This window comes from Triticum dicoccoides, chromosome 4B (genome assembly GCF_002162155.2).
Source record: "Triticum dicoccoides isolate Atlit2015 ecotype Zavitan chromosome 4B, WEW_v2.0, whole genome shotgun sequence".
Lineage (NCBI taxonomy): Eukaryota > Viridiplantae > Streptophyta > Magnoliopsida > Poales > Poaceae > Triticum > Triticum dicoccoides.
In genome coordinates, this window is record NC_041387.1 from 597763927 (window position 1) to 597779204 (window position 15278).

Consider the following 15278-nt stretch of genomic DNA (forward strand, 5'->3'; position numbering starts at 1 on the left):
GCTAGTTGTGAAAACATGATATTGCCCATTGTTCAACTGTTTTGGCTGGCTCTGATAACCCGACTGCCGCTGCTGCTGCTGCTGGCCGTTCTGATTATTCTGGTGATTGTGACCGCCCTGATTGCGACCTGAACCGGAAGCTCCATCGTGATCCGGCCCATGAAAACTGGATCCTGAACTGCCACCTGACCCGTGATCATACCGGAAGGCATTAGAGTTTTTAAACTCCTGCATGATATAACAATCCTTCCAAAGATGGTTAGCCGGCGCCTCCTTCGTCCCGTGCTTCGGGCAAGGCTGATTCAGCAAATAACTCAAGCGGCTTGCGTTAGGATTGGGAGCCCCATTAGGATTTGCCGCTTTACCTCTGCACCGCTGCCCCCTGTCCTGTGCATTAGTGTTGGCCACAAAGTCCATGCTGCCATCCTCCTTGCACTTGCCTCCGTTTCCATGACCCGCCGGTTTGCACTGCTGCTGTTTGGAGTTGCTATTCTTCCTTCCCTTCCCTGCTTCATCATCATCAGTCTCGGGATCCTTGGTACTGTCCGAATCAGCATACTTCACTAGAGCGGCCATGAGGGTTCCCATGTCATTACAGAACCACTTCATGCGTCCTAATTTCAATTTTAAAGGATCAAACCGGTAGTTGCCTTCCAGGGTTAAGATCGCAGAGTCAGCATTAATCCTGTCGGACGAGTGCAAAATTTCCGAAACGCGGCGCACCCAATGGGTCGTTGATTCTCCTTCCCCCTGGACACAAGCCGCCAGGTCTACTTTGGACTTGGGCTGCTTACACGTATCCTTGAAATTCTGGATAAACCGGGCCCGCAACTGGGCCCATGAGCCGACAAAATTGGGCGGTAGGCTCTTCAACCAGGTACGAGCCGTGCCTTCAAGCATCATGGTGAAGTATTTTGCACACGCGGTCTCATCCACGTCTAACATCTCCATGGCCATCTCATAACTCTCTATCCACGCTTCAGGGGATAAATCAGCGATGTAATTCGGTACCTTGCGTGGACCCTTGAAATCTTTGGGCAGGCGCACATTGCGTAAAGCGGGGATTAAACAAGGCACTCCCAAAGCGGATGCGACTCCTGGTCCGGCGAAGGTGGTAGGGCGAACCGGTGTAAGTTGACCCGCATCATCTTGTGCTGCTAACTCGGCCTTCCTCCGTGCCCGGGCCCGGTCCACCACATCCTGAGCATCGCGAACACCACCTGCCAGGTTATTGCCACGGGCCGCTTCACAGCCTCGCGCATTGCTCGATATGGCCAGTTCATCCAAGCGCCTGCTATAGCTCCGGCTTGGACGGGGCGTAGAGTGAATCCGATCACGGCTGTGTGAATATGCTTCCTGCTGAATCAGCGCGGTCCGGAGAAGCTCCTTAACCCGGCGCGTCTCTATCGCTTGCGGAGAGTCCCCTTCAACTGGGATAGCCTCTAATCGCGTGGCAGCTGCAACAAGATTGTCCATAGGATTAGAATAATGACCTGGGGGCGTCTGGACCGGCGGAAGAATCACAATGTTCTGCTGAGGAAGTTCCATCAAGCGAGGTTGGACCGTCCCCCCTGGTCCTGGTGCCTCAATCCGGTTTGTCTCCAGGTGCTGCAGCGGATTACTAGGTCCAGCTCCTGGAGTGTGAAAGAGATTCCGGGGATCAAACCCTAACGGCAGGCGTGATATGTGCTTCCGCTTTAAGACCTCCTGTGATGCGTTCTGGTCAAGCATGAGCTTATAAGCCTGGGCGTCCAAAGCGGCCCGCTCTGCGGCCATCCTGTCTTTTTCTGTGGCCAGATCCGCTTTGGCTTGCAAGGTCTGCTCTCTCACCTTTGCAATTTCTGCATTATGGTCCTCCTGATCTGCCGGATTGTCCTCTGCCATAAGCGCGGCTAGTGCATCAAACAGATCAGATAGAACTTGAACCGGCGGGCGCACAAGGCCTCCTGCCCCTGCTGATCCGGAGAGCATCGCTGCGGCGGTCGAAGAGTGATTCGCCGCCTGTGTGCCGGCCATGAATATTCCAACCCGGTTGACCTGGCCTGGGGGGTCCGGAATACTGTCGCCATCGGAACAGCCCCTAACCTGGTCGTCTTGTAACTGGTATAGTGATTCGGTCTCTCCGGTCGAGGACTCGTCGCCGGAATAGACGACGGTCTCGCTACCGTGTTCTGACTCGTCCTCACGCCCTCCTCCGTGGATGACTCCAACGAAGGCACGCTTCACGGCCGGTTTAGCCTGGGTAGATCTTGCACGCTGAGCCGTCTCGACGAGGTCGATGCAGATGTCCGGCTCAGGCCCCGGCTCACAGATCTTGCCGATGAAAACGTGTATGCCACCAAAGGGGACCCGGTACCCGTACTCAATCGAATCGGCCTCGGGACCCCATCCTACGTCGTCGATGTAGATCTTGCCACGACGACTCTTGGTCATCTGGCCCACAGCATAGCCTTCGAGTCCTTTGAGCTTGCCCTCCAAGATCGTCAAACCATCGTGCGATAGCCCCACGGTGGGCGCCAACTGTCGTGGATTTGTCACGGCAGATGTCCTAGCGAAAGGACTTAGTCGTGGAGCCATCGCTACGAGTTTACTTGAAGGGGTTAAAGCGGACACAAAGACATGAGGGTTTTATACTAGTTCGGCCCCTTCGATGAAGGTAAAAGCCTACGTCTAGTTGCGATGGAATTGATGTGGTCTCGATGGCTAGGGAGCAAACAAGCTTCGCCTAGACTCGAGTTGTCGTTCTCCCCCTGAACTGCCGCCGGGTCGTCCCCTTATATACACGGGTGACGCCGTCAGTCCATAGAGTCCCAACCGGTCCATACTCGTATCCCGGTTGGTATCTCTCTGTTCCTAACTTACAATACAACTTGCACATCAGGCCGTTTTACGGCTACAAGTTCTAAACCGGCTACAGGCCTTGGGCCTTCATCTGTTCATACCACTAATGAAGTTATCCCGGCCCAAGAAGGCCGGTTCACGCCTAGTGGTAATATCCCCAACAAAACCCGCGTGCTTCGCATATACGTTGTAGAAGTTCTTTGTTTCTTCGAAAGTCTCAAAGCGCATCTCTAGCCTTGGCAGAACGTAAGCTTCAATGTTAGGTGGCTGAACGCAACAGTGAGCAAACAAAAACGTAGTTTTGAAAATGTTAGATGGGGTGGTCACAGTACAATGGTATGGACTGTGCTTGTATGTTTTTTTCTATATGGATACTTACATGTGTATAGCTCTCCGCTGCCTCCGGTGTTTGCTGTCCACCCTGGTGTATGGGCGCGGGTGGTGTCACCCTTGGCACATGTAGCAATGCATCTCTTGGAGGGAGCAACGTTGATGAAGATCTCCGTCTCTCATTATACGGTCGTCTCCCCTCAGATTCATTGTGAGGTTGCTCCTGTCTATATGGCTCATATCTTGTACTTTTGAACCTGCTAGAGTGGCCAAAATTTCTGTCTCTTTGGCCTGGTCTTCCCGTCGCAACCGCTTTTGCAGCACGGATGATTGATGTTGATGGAGCGACTGGTGGAAGCCTTGTTGCAACCCATCCACGGCTACCTGTCCTTGACTTTTTGCATGCGCTAGGGAAGGAAAAGATTTGTTGTTGGTGATATTGTTGGCCTTGTTGCAACCCAGCAGCGGTAAAGCTTGTATTCCCAGATATTGGTGTTTGCTGCATAGAAGAACATGTCCGTGCTTCTGATGATTCCGGTGTATCTTGAAATCTGCCTGTATTGTTGAAGTATCCAGGTGGTATTTCTGGTGTTACCCAACCAGGTGGTGCCCCATATCTGCTTGGCTCATCAAACGCTCGCTGCGTGTGCCGCCTTGCATGCTTCTGCAATGATATTCAACAGTTTTGGGATTAATCTGGTTCCGTTTTCAGTCGAACTGATGAACGTACATGTTCAACACTGCTTGTAAACTGATGAACTGATGCACTATTTTTTAGCACTGCTTGTAAACTGCACATTGAACTGATGGATGTCTTCTCTTTTGTTCATCTATAACTTATGCAACTACACTAGAAGTACTCCTAGTGTATGTATCATTGAACTTACTGTGTAACAAGTGTATATTTTTTTCAACAACATTCTTTCACTAGTTCGAACTGACACAACTACACGGCATATATTATTAGAAATAACATCATACAACTTGCAGTGGTAGCTGAACCTTATATAAAGCCTAGTAGCTCCTTGGGCTGATGCATAACTTTATGTTTTTTGGCTTGAACTGAAGCTATCATATTAGAGGTACTGACAGTAACCTCGACATCCAAATTGTGCATCAATGCATCTACATTACAGGTACTGCTAGTTTATGTATCACTGAACTTACTGTAACAATTTTATATTTTTTCAGTAACAGTTTTTTTACTCGTTCGAACTGACGCAACTACATGACTTGTACTCTTAGAAATAACAACATACAACTTTTCAGTGGTAGTTGAACCTTAGTACTATCTACTTGGACTGATGCATAAGTTTAAGTTTTTTTACTTGGAACTGAAGCTACCATATTAGAGGTACTGACATTAATCTCGACATGCTAATTGTGCATCAAGTGGCAGGGGTGTAAATGAACTGATGCAAGCATTTGCAATGTACTAATGCAGCACAGATGTAGCACACAATTTTGTACTCATGAACCTAATAGTGTAACATGTAGGCAGAGCATAGCAGCACAGATGAACTAATGAACTGATGAATTGACACAAATGTGGTACCTATCTTCATTCAAACCCAGATCTCAAAAACTTGGTGTTGCTAGTAATTTGTGTGGGAAGGAGACATCACATGCATCTTTTTGCATGAAACTTCATCTTCATCTCGTTGGCGGCGTATTGGCAAGAACTTGGAAGGCGGAGCCATTGTTGTTGGGGAGACGACCGTGCTTGTGGTGGAGCTCTGTCGACGAGGTCCGTCGAGGGGTGGAGGCAGGAGGCGTGGATCACGGCCCAGGCGAATTTCCGACGCCCGACGGCAGGGAGGCACGCGGGGAAGCTCTTGCACCAGGCGGCCGAGAGGCGAGCGGGGAGGCTACTGCACCAGACGGAGGGAGGCGTGCTGGGAGGCTCCGGCGCCCGGAGGCGGGGAGGCGCGCGGGGAGGCTCCGCCGCCCAGCGGCGGGGAGGTGCGCGGGGAGGCTCTGGCACCGGACTAGGTGACCGATGGTGGCGGCGGTCGGGCCGGCGGCATGGCTAGATGGCGGCGCGTCGGGGGAGTAGTGGCTGTGGATCGGGGGCCGGTGGTGCAAACTCGCCGTCGGCAGGTGATACGTCTCCAATGTATCTATAATTTTTTATTGTTCCATGCTATTATATTACCTGTTTTGGATGTTTATGGGCTTTATTTTACACATTTATATCATTTTTGGGACTAACCTACTAACTGGAGGCCCAGCCCGTATTGTTGTTTTTTTGCCTATTTCAGTATTTCGAAGAAAAGGAATATCAAACGGAATCCAAATGGAATGAAACCTTCGGGAGCGTGACTTTTGCAAGGAACGTGATCCAGAGGACTTGGAGTGCAAGTCAAGAAGCAGCCGAAGCTTCCACGAGGGTGGGGGTGTGCCCACCCCTATAGGGCGCGCCCCCTGTCTCGTGGGCCCCTCGGGCGGCCACCGACGTATTTCTTCTTCCTATATAAGCCCACATACCCCAAAAAAATCCAGGGAGCCATTGAAGAAATATTTCCGCCACCGTAACCTTCTGTATCCATGAGATCCCATCTTGGAGCCGTCGCCGGTGTTCTGCCGGAGGGGGGATCCACCATGGAGGGCTTCTACATCAACACCATAGCCCCTCCGATGAGTTGTGAGTAGTTTACCACAGACCTTCGGGTCCATAGTTATTAGCTAGTTGGCTTCTTCTCTCTTTTTTGGATCTCAATACAATGTTCTCCCCCTCTCTTGTGGAGATCTATTCGATGTAATCTCTTTTTGCGGTGTGTTTGTCGAGATCCGATGAATTGTGGGTTTATGATCAAGTTTATCTATGAATAATATTTGAATCTTCTTTGAATTCTTTTATGTATGATTGAGTTATCTTTGCAAGTCTCTTCGAATTATCGGTTTGGTTTGGCCTACTAGATTGATATTTTTGCCATGGGAGAAGTGCTTAGCTTTGGCTTCAATCTTGCGGTGTTCTTACCCAGTGACAGAAAGGGTTGCAAGACATGTATTGTATTATTGCCATCGAGGATAAAAAGATGGGGTTTATATCATATTGCTTGAGTTTATCCCTCTACATCATGTCATCTTTCTTAATGCGTTACTCTGTTCTTATGAACTTAATACTCTAGATGCATGCTGGATAGCGTTCAATGTGTGGAGTAATAGTAGTAGATGCAGGCAGGAGTCGGTCTACTTGTCACGAACGTGATGCCTATATACATGATCATGCCTATATAACGTCATAATTATTCGCTTTTCTATCAATTGCTCGACAGTAATTTGTTCACCCACCGTAATACTTATGCTATCTTGAGAGAAGCCACTAGTGAAACCTATGGCACCCTGGTCTATTCTTTATCATATAAGTTTCCAATCTACTTTTATTTGCATCTTTATTTTCTGCATCTATATTATAAAATACCAAAATATATTTATCTTATCATATTATCTCTATCAGATCTCACTTTCGCAAGTGGCCGTTAAGGGATTGACAACCCCTTTATCGTGTTGGTTGCGATTTCTTTGTTTGTTTGTGTAGGTTCGTGGGACTTGTGAGGAGCCTCCTACTGGATTGATACCTTGGTTCTCAATAATTGAGGGAAATACTTACGCTACTGTGCGGCATCACCCTTTCCTCTTCAAGGAAAACCAACGCAAGCTCAAGACGTAGCAAGAAGTATTTCTGGCGCCGTTGCCGGGGAGGTCTTCGCTCAAGTCAAGACATACCAAGTACCCATCACAAACTCATCTCCCTCGCATTTACATATTTGCCATTTGCCTCTCATTTTCCTCTCCCCCACTTCACCCTTGCCGTTTTATTCGCCCTCTCTTTCCCAATCTCCTCTCTTTTTCGCTTGCCTTTTTCATCCCCTCTCTTTCGCTTGCCTTTTTTTGTTTGCTTGTGTGTTGGATTGCTTGTTGCCATGGCGCAAGATAATTCCAAATTATGTGATTTCTCCAATACCAATAATAATGATTTCCTTAGTACTCCGATTGCTCCTCTTAATGATGTCGAGTCTTGTGAAATCAATGTTGCTTTGCTGAATCTTGTTATGAAAGATCAATTCTCTGGCCTTCCTAGTGAAGATGCCGCTACTCATCTAAATAACTTTGTTGATTTGTGTGAGATGCAAAAGAAAAAAGATACGGATAATGATATTGTTAAATTGAAGTTATTTCCATTTTCACTTAGAGATCGTGCTAAAGTGTGGTTTTCATCTTTGCCTAAAAATAGTATCGATTCTTGGAACAAGTGCAAAGATGCTTTTATCTCTAAGAATTTTCCGCCCGCTAAGATCATCTCGCTTAGGAACGATATTATGAATTTTAAACAACTTGATCATGAGCATGTTGCCCAATCTTGGGAAAGAATGAAATTGATAATTCGCAATTGCCCTACTCATGGTTTAAATTTATGGATGATCATACAAAAAATTTATGCCGGATTGAATTTTGCTTCTAGAAATCTTTTAGATCCGGCCGTCGGAGGCACGTTTATGGAAATCACGTTAGGAGATGCTAAAAACTTCTTGATAATATTATGGCTAATTATTCTCAATGGCACACCGAACGATCTACTAGTAAAAAGTGCATGCTATAGAAGAAATTAATGTTTTGAGTGGAAAGATGGATGAGATTATGAGATTGTTTGCTACTAAGAGTTCTTCTATTGATCCCAATGATATGCCTTTATCTACCTTGATTGAGAATAATAATGAATCTATGGATGTAAATTTTGTTGGTAGGAATAATTTTGGAAACAATGCTTATAGAGGAAACTTTAATCCTAGACCGTTCCCTAGCAATTCCTCTAATAATTATGGAAATTCCTACAATAATTCTTATGGTAATTTTAATAAGATGCCCTCTGATTTTGAAAATAGTGTGAAAGAATTTATGATTTCTCAAAAGAATTTTAATGCTTTGCTTGAAGAAAAATTGCTCAGGGTTGATGATTTGGCTAGGAACGTTGATAGTCTTTCGCTTGATGTTGATTCTCTTAAACTTAGATCTTCTTCTCCTAAGCATGATATCAATGAGTCTCTCAAAGCAATGAGAGTGTCCATTGACGAATGCACAGAAAGAACCGCTAGATTGCGTGCTAAGAAAGATTGCTTTATAAAAGCGTGTTCTTCTAGTTTCCATGAAAATAATGATGAAGATCTTAAAGTTATTGATGTGTCCCCTATTAGATCTTTGTTTTGCAATATGAATCTTGATAATAATGGGACTGGAGATGAGTCAACTTTATTTAGAAGGCGTCCCAAGAATTCAGAGTTTTTAGATCTTGATGCTAAATTTGGTAAAAGTGGGATTGGAGAGGTCATGACTTTAAGTAGTATTGAACCCACTATCTCGGATTTCAAGGATTTTGATTATGATAATTCTTCGTTAGAAAGTTGTATTTCCTTGTTGCAATCCGTCGTTAATTCTCCTCATGCTTATAGTCAAAATAAATCCTTTACCAAACATATTGTTGATGCCTTGATGCAATCTTTTGATGAAAAACTTAATTTGGAAGTTTCTATACCTAGAAAACTTAATAATGAGTGGGAACCTACTATAAAGATTATGAGTGTTTTGCTTTGTGTGATTTGGGTGCTAGTGTTTCCACGATTCCAAAAACTTTATGTGATATTGTAGGTTTCCATGATCTTGATGATTGCTCTTTAAATTTGCACCTTGCGGATTCCACCATTAAAAAGCCAATGGGAAGAATCAATGATGTTTTAATTGTTGCTAATAGAAATTTGGTGCCCGTTGATTGTATCGTTCTTGATATAGATTGCAATATTTCTTGCCCTATTATTCTTGGTAGACCTTTCCTTAGAACGATTGGTGCGATTATTGATAAGAAGGAAGGGAATATTAGATTCCAATTTCCATTAAAGAAAGGCATGGAACACTTTCCAAGAAAGAAAGTCAAATTACCTTATGAATCTATCATGCGAGCTACCTATGAATCAAGTGCCAAAGATGGCACTACTTAGATCTATCTTCGCTTTTATGCCTAGCTAGGGGCGTTAAACGATAGCGCTAGTTGGGAGGCAACCCAATTTTCTTTATGTTTCTTGTTTTTGTTCCTGTTTAGTAATAAACTTTGTTTCTAATTTATGTTTAGATGTGTTTTCATGTTTTATTTAGTGTTTTTGCCAAGTAGAACCTATAGGATAACCTATGATATGAGTTGATTTGATTCTGCTAAAAAACAGAAACTTTACGCTCACGAGAAACAATTCAATAAATCACAGGAACGAGCTTTTTTATGCTGTTCAATAAACAAATTTTTTAGAAGTCCCATTTTGGTAGGATTTTTGAGGTTCCAGAAGTTTGCGTTAGCTACAGATTGCTACAGACTGTTCTATTTTTGACAGATTCTGTTTTTCGTGTGTTGTTTGCTTATTTTGATGCATCTATGGCTAGTACGTAAGGGTATGAGCCATAGAGAACTTGGAATACAGTAGGTTTAACACCAATATAAATAAAGAATGAGTTCATTACAGTACCTTATGTGGTGGTTTTGTTTTCTTTCACTAACGGAGCTTATGAGATTTCCTGTTGAGTTTTGTGTTGTGAAGTTTTCAAGTTTTGGGTAAAGATTTGATGGACTATGGAATAAAGGGTGGCAAAAGCCTAAGCTTGGATATTCCCAAGGCACCCCAAGATATTCAAGAATAGCCAAAATCCTAAGCTTGGGATGCCCCTGGATGGCATCCCCTCTTTCGTCTTCATTCATTGGTAACTTTACTTGGAGCTATATTTTTATTTGCTACATGATATGTGTTTTGCTTGGAGCGTCGTGTATTATATTAATCTTTGCTTTTTAGTTTACCACAATCATACTTGCTGTAACACACCTTTTGGGAGAAGCCTACTTGATTGAAATTTATTAGAATACTCTTTGTGCTTCACTTATATCTTTTGAGCTAGATAGTTTTTGCTCTAGTGCTTCACTTATATCTTTTAGAGCACGACGGTGGATTAATTTTGAAGAAATTGTTGATTTCTCATGCTTCACTTATATTATTTTGAGAGTCTTTTAGAACAGCATGGTATTTGCTATGGTTATAAATTGGTCCTAGAATGATGAGCATCCAAGTTGGGTATAATAAAAACTATCATAGGAAGTGAATTGGATGCTATGATCAACTTGATACTTGATAATTGTTTTGAGATAGGGAGGTAGTGATATTAAAGTCATGCTAGTTGGGTGATTATGAATTTAAAGAATGCTTGTGTTGAAGTTAGCAAGTCCCGTAGCATGCACGTATGGTTAAAGTTGTGTAACAAATTTGAAGCATGAAGTGTACCTGGCTTGTGCATCCTTATGAGTGGCGGTCGGGGACGAGCGATGGTCTTTTCCTACCAATCTATCCCCTAGGAGCATGCGCGTAGTGCTTGGTTTTTGATGACTTCTAAATTTTTGCAATAAGTATATGAGTTCTTTTGACTAAGGTTGAGTCCATGGATTGTACGCACTTTTACCTTTCCATCATTGCTAGCCTCTTCAGTACCGTGCATTGCCCTTTCTCACCTTGAGAGTTGGTGCAAACTTCGCCGGTGCATCCAAACCCCGTGATATGATATGCTCTATCACACATAAACCTTCTTATATCTTCCTCAAAACAGCCACTATACCGACCTATTTATGGCATTTCCATAGCCATTCCGAGATATATTGTCATGCAACTTTCCACCGTTCCTTCATCATCATCATGACATACATTACTTTTGTCATATTGCCATTGCATGATCATGTAGTTGACATCGTATTTTTGGCAAAGCCACCATGCATAATTTTTATGCATGTCACTCTTGATTCATTGCACCATCCCGGTACACCGCCGGAGGCATTCATATAGAGTCATATCCTGTTCTAGTTTCGAGTTGTAATTCATGTGTTGTAATCAATAAAAGTGTGATGATCATCATTATTATAGCATTGACCAAAAAGAAAAAAAAAGAAAGGCCAAAATAAAAAAATAAAGGCCAATGAAAAAAAGGAAAAGAAAAAGAAAAAAAAGGAAAAAGGAAAAAGGGAAAAAAAGAAAAAAGAAAAGAAAAAAAGAAAAAAATAAAGGGGCAATTCTACTATCTCTTTTTCCACACTTGTGTTTCAAAGTAGCACCTTGTTCTTCATATAGTGAGTCTCATATATTGTGCTTCAAAGTAGTACCATGTTTTTCATGTAGAGAGTCTCATATGTTGTCACTTTCATATACTAGTGGAAATTTTTCATTATAGAACTTGGCTCGTATATTCCTACGATGGGCTTCCTCAAATGCCCTAGGTCTTCGTGAGCAAGCAAGTTGGATGCACACCCGCTAGTTTTCTTTTGTTGAGCTTTCATTCATTTATAGCTCTAGTGCATCCGTTGCATGGCAATCCCTACTCCTCATGTTGACATCAATTGATGGGCATTCCCATAGCCCGTTGATTATCCACGTCAATGTGAGACTTTCTCCTTTTTGTCTTCTCCACACAATCCCCAATCATTATTCTATTCCACCCATAGTGATATATCCATGGCTCACGCTCATGTATTGCGTGAAGGTTGAAAAAGTTTGAGATTATTTAAGTACAAAACAATTGCTTGGCTTGTCGTCGGGGGTATAGAAGTTGGGAACATCTTTGTGTGACGAAAATAAAGCATAGCCTAACTATATGATTTTGTAGGGATAAACTTTCTTTAGCCATGTTATTTTGAGAAGACATGATTGCTTTTATTAGTATGCTTGAAGTATTACTATTTCTTTTGTCAATATGAACTTTTATTTTGAATCATTTGGATCTGAACATTCATGCCACAATAAAGAGAAATTACATTGAGAAATTATGCTAGGTAGCATTCCACATCAAAAAAATTGTTTTTATCATTTACCTACTCGAGGACGAACAGAAACTGAGCTTGGGGATGCTTGATACGTCTCCAATGTATCTATAATTTTTTATTGTTCCATGCTATTATATTACCTATTTTGGATGTTTATGGGCTTTATTTTACACATTTATATCATTTTTTGGACTAACCTACTAACCAGAGGCCCAGCCCGTATTGCTGTTTTTTTGCCTATTTCAGTATTTCGAAGAAAAGGAATATCAAACGGAGTCCAAACGGAATGAAACCTTCGGGAGCATGATTTTTGGAACGAACGTGATCCAGAGGACTTGGAGTGCAAGTCAAGAAGCAGTTGAAGCCTCCACGAGGGTGGGGGCACGCCCACCCCTATAGGCGCGTCCCCCTGTCTCGTGGGCCCCTCAGGTGGCCACCGACGTACTTCTTCCTCCTATATAAGCCTACATACCCCGAAAACATCCAGGGAGCCACCGAAGAAATATTTCCGCCACCGTAACCTCCTGTATCCGTGAGATCCCATCTTGGAGCCGTCACCGGCGTTCTGTCGGAGGGGGGATCCACCATGGAGGGCTTCTACATCAACACCATAGCCCCTCCGATGAGTTGTGAGTAGTTTACCACAGACCTTCTAGTCTATAGTTATTAGCTAGTTGGCTTCTTCTCTCTTTTTTGGATCTCAATACAATGTTCTCCCCCTCTCTTGTGGAGATCTATTCGATGTAATCTCTTTTTGCGGTGTGTTTGTCGTGATCCGATGAATTGTGGGTTTATAATCAAGTTTATCTGTGAATAATATTTGAATCTTCTCTGAATTCTTTTATGTATGATTGAGTTATCTTTGCAAGTCTCTTCGAATTATCGGTTTGGTTTGGCCTACTAGATTGATCTTTCTTGCCATGGGAGAAGTGCTTAGCTTTGGGTTCAATCTTGCGGTGTTCTTACCCAGTGACAGAAAGGGTTGCAAGACACGTATTGTATTGTTGCCATCGAGGATAAAAAGATGGGGTTTATATCATATTGCTTGAGTTTATCCCTCTACATCATGTCATCTTTCTTAATGCGTTACTCTGTTCTTATGAACTTAATACTCTAGATGCATGCTGGATAGCGGTCGATGTGTGGAGTAATAATAGTAGATGAAGGCAGGAGTCGGTCTACTTGTCACAGACGTCATGCCTATATACATGATCATGTCTAGATAATGTCATAATTATTCGCTTTTCTATCAATTGCTCAACAGTAATTTGTTCACCCACCGTAATACTTATGCTATCTTGAGAGAAGCCACTAGTGAAACTTATGGCCCCCGGGTCTATCCTTTATCATATAAGTTTCCAATCTACTTTTATTTGCATCTTTATTTTCTGCATCTATACTATAAAATACCAAAAATATATTTATCTTATCATATTATCTCTATCAGATCTCACTTTCGCAAGTGGCCGTTAAGGGATTGACAATCCCTTTATCGCGTTGGTTGCGAGTTTTTTGTTTGTTTGTGTAGGTTCATGGGACTTGTGAGGAGCCTCCTACTAGATTGATACCTTGGTTCTCAAAAACTGAGGGAAATACTTACGCTACTGTGCTGCATGACCCTTTCCTCTTCAAGGAAAATCAACGCAAGCTCAAGACGTAGCAGCGGGTCACGGCGCCGAGGGCTCCCTCGCTCCGGCTGCCACTGTCGCTTGCTCGCTCGCCCGCGACGGCTGCCTCCGGCGGTAGGAAGCGGGTCGGATTGGGGCTGGGTCGGTCGTAGACACGTCGCGCCTTATAGGAGGCGAGGGTAACAGAATAATATTTTGTTACTGGTAACAAAATAGTCCAGCCTGTATATATATATATATGTATATATATATATATATATATATATATATATATATATATATATATATATGGTAGTGCTAAACTAAGCGAGCGCGCAAAAAAGCTTATCGTACGCGCCGGCTGCTAATTAGGCTGGGCGTTCGGCTAGAGTAGACTGTTCTGTCCCGCAAATCAATTGATGGTAAAACGGAAGCAAATATAGTGATGGATTTTATTTTCGTTACCATCACACAGGCCTCGCGTCCGTCCCGCAGCAGTCCCGGATTGTTGATAGTAAAAGGACTAGAGATGATGGTAATGGAATAAAATTATTTACTATTCATGAACTGAGTTCATCCGTCATATAACTAGCCAATGAATTGGTGCTGGTTCCATTTGTGGCATCGTAAACCTACAAGAAACATGGTAACGCATAGTAAAAAAATACACGTGCCTTGCTCTAGTAATACATGGTACATGTTGTGATTCGATGGTTATTCCATATTAGTTAAGAGGAACTGTAGTGATGGTAATTGCGTTACCATATCCCTAGTGATGGTAATTGTGTTACCCTTTCCCTGAGCTCCAATTACTGATGGTAGGATTTAGGTTCGATTTGGTATAAGCGTTTATTACTAGGTGCACGCTACCAAGATATGACATATTACCACAGATTTATCTATTCCAACGATCGGACAATTGATTACCATTATACCATGGTTTGGTACGATTGATTCCTGGCCCCAAGAAGAAGGCGCGCGTTGGGCGACTTGGTCTAATTAGCGAGTAGATCGGGTGTTGTTCGGCTCGCGCAGTGGCGGAGCATACGATTACTAACAATGCGCTCACGCTTACTTTAGCAGGTACTACCATGTGGTATTATATATACTATTTTATTATTTTAAATATGTTCATATACTATATCTAAGATATTTGAAAGCAAGTTACATGAAAAAAATTGCATATAAGCCCATAATTTTTGTTATGTTTGTGAAATACGTACATATTTGTACGTAAAAAAGAGCATAGTCAAAACATGGTACATACTACCTAAAAATTAGTATATATACTACCTAACCATTGTTATATACTTATATACTACACGTACATACTCTCGGTTTCGACAGATAGTACATACAACATACAAAACGCAAGTGGTGGTAACTACCACTGCTTGTAGGAAATATTTGTCATATATATATATATATATATATATATATATATATATATATATATATATATATATATATATATATATATATAATCATCTAACAATTGACATTAATCTAACATTTATATAAATTAAAAATATAAAAAACTAAAAAAACGGAAAATATTTACAGCGGGGCGACGGCCGACGATGCGAGGCGACGGGGGGCGGTGACGTACAGGGGCGGCACGCGCGCGATCGACAACGGGGATGGCGGGCACGCGGGCGGCGACG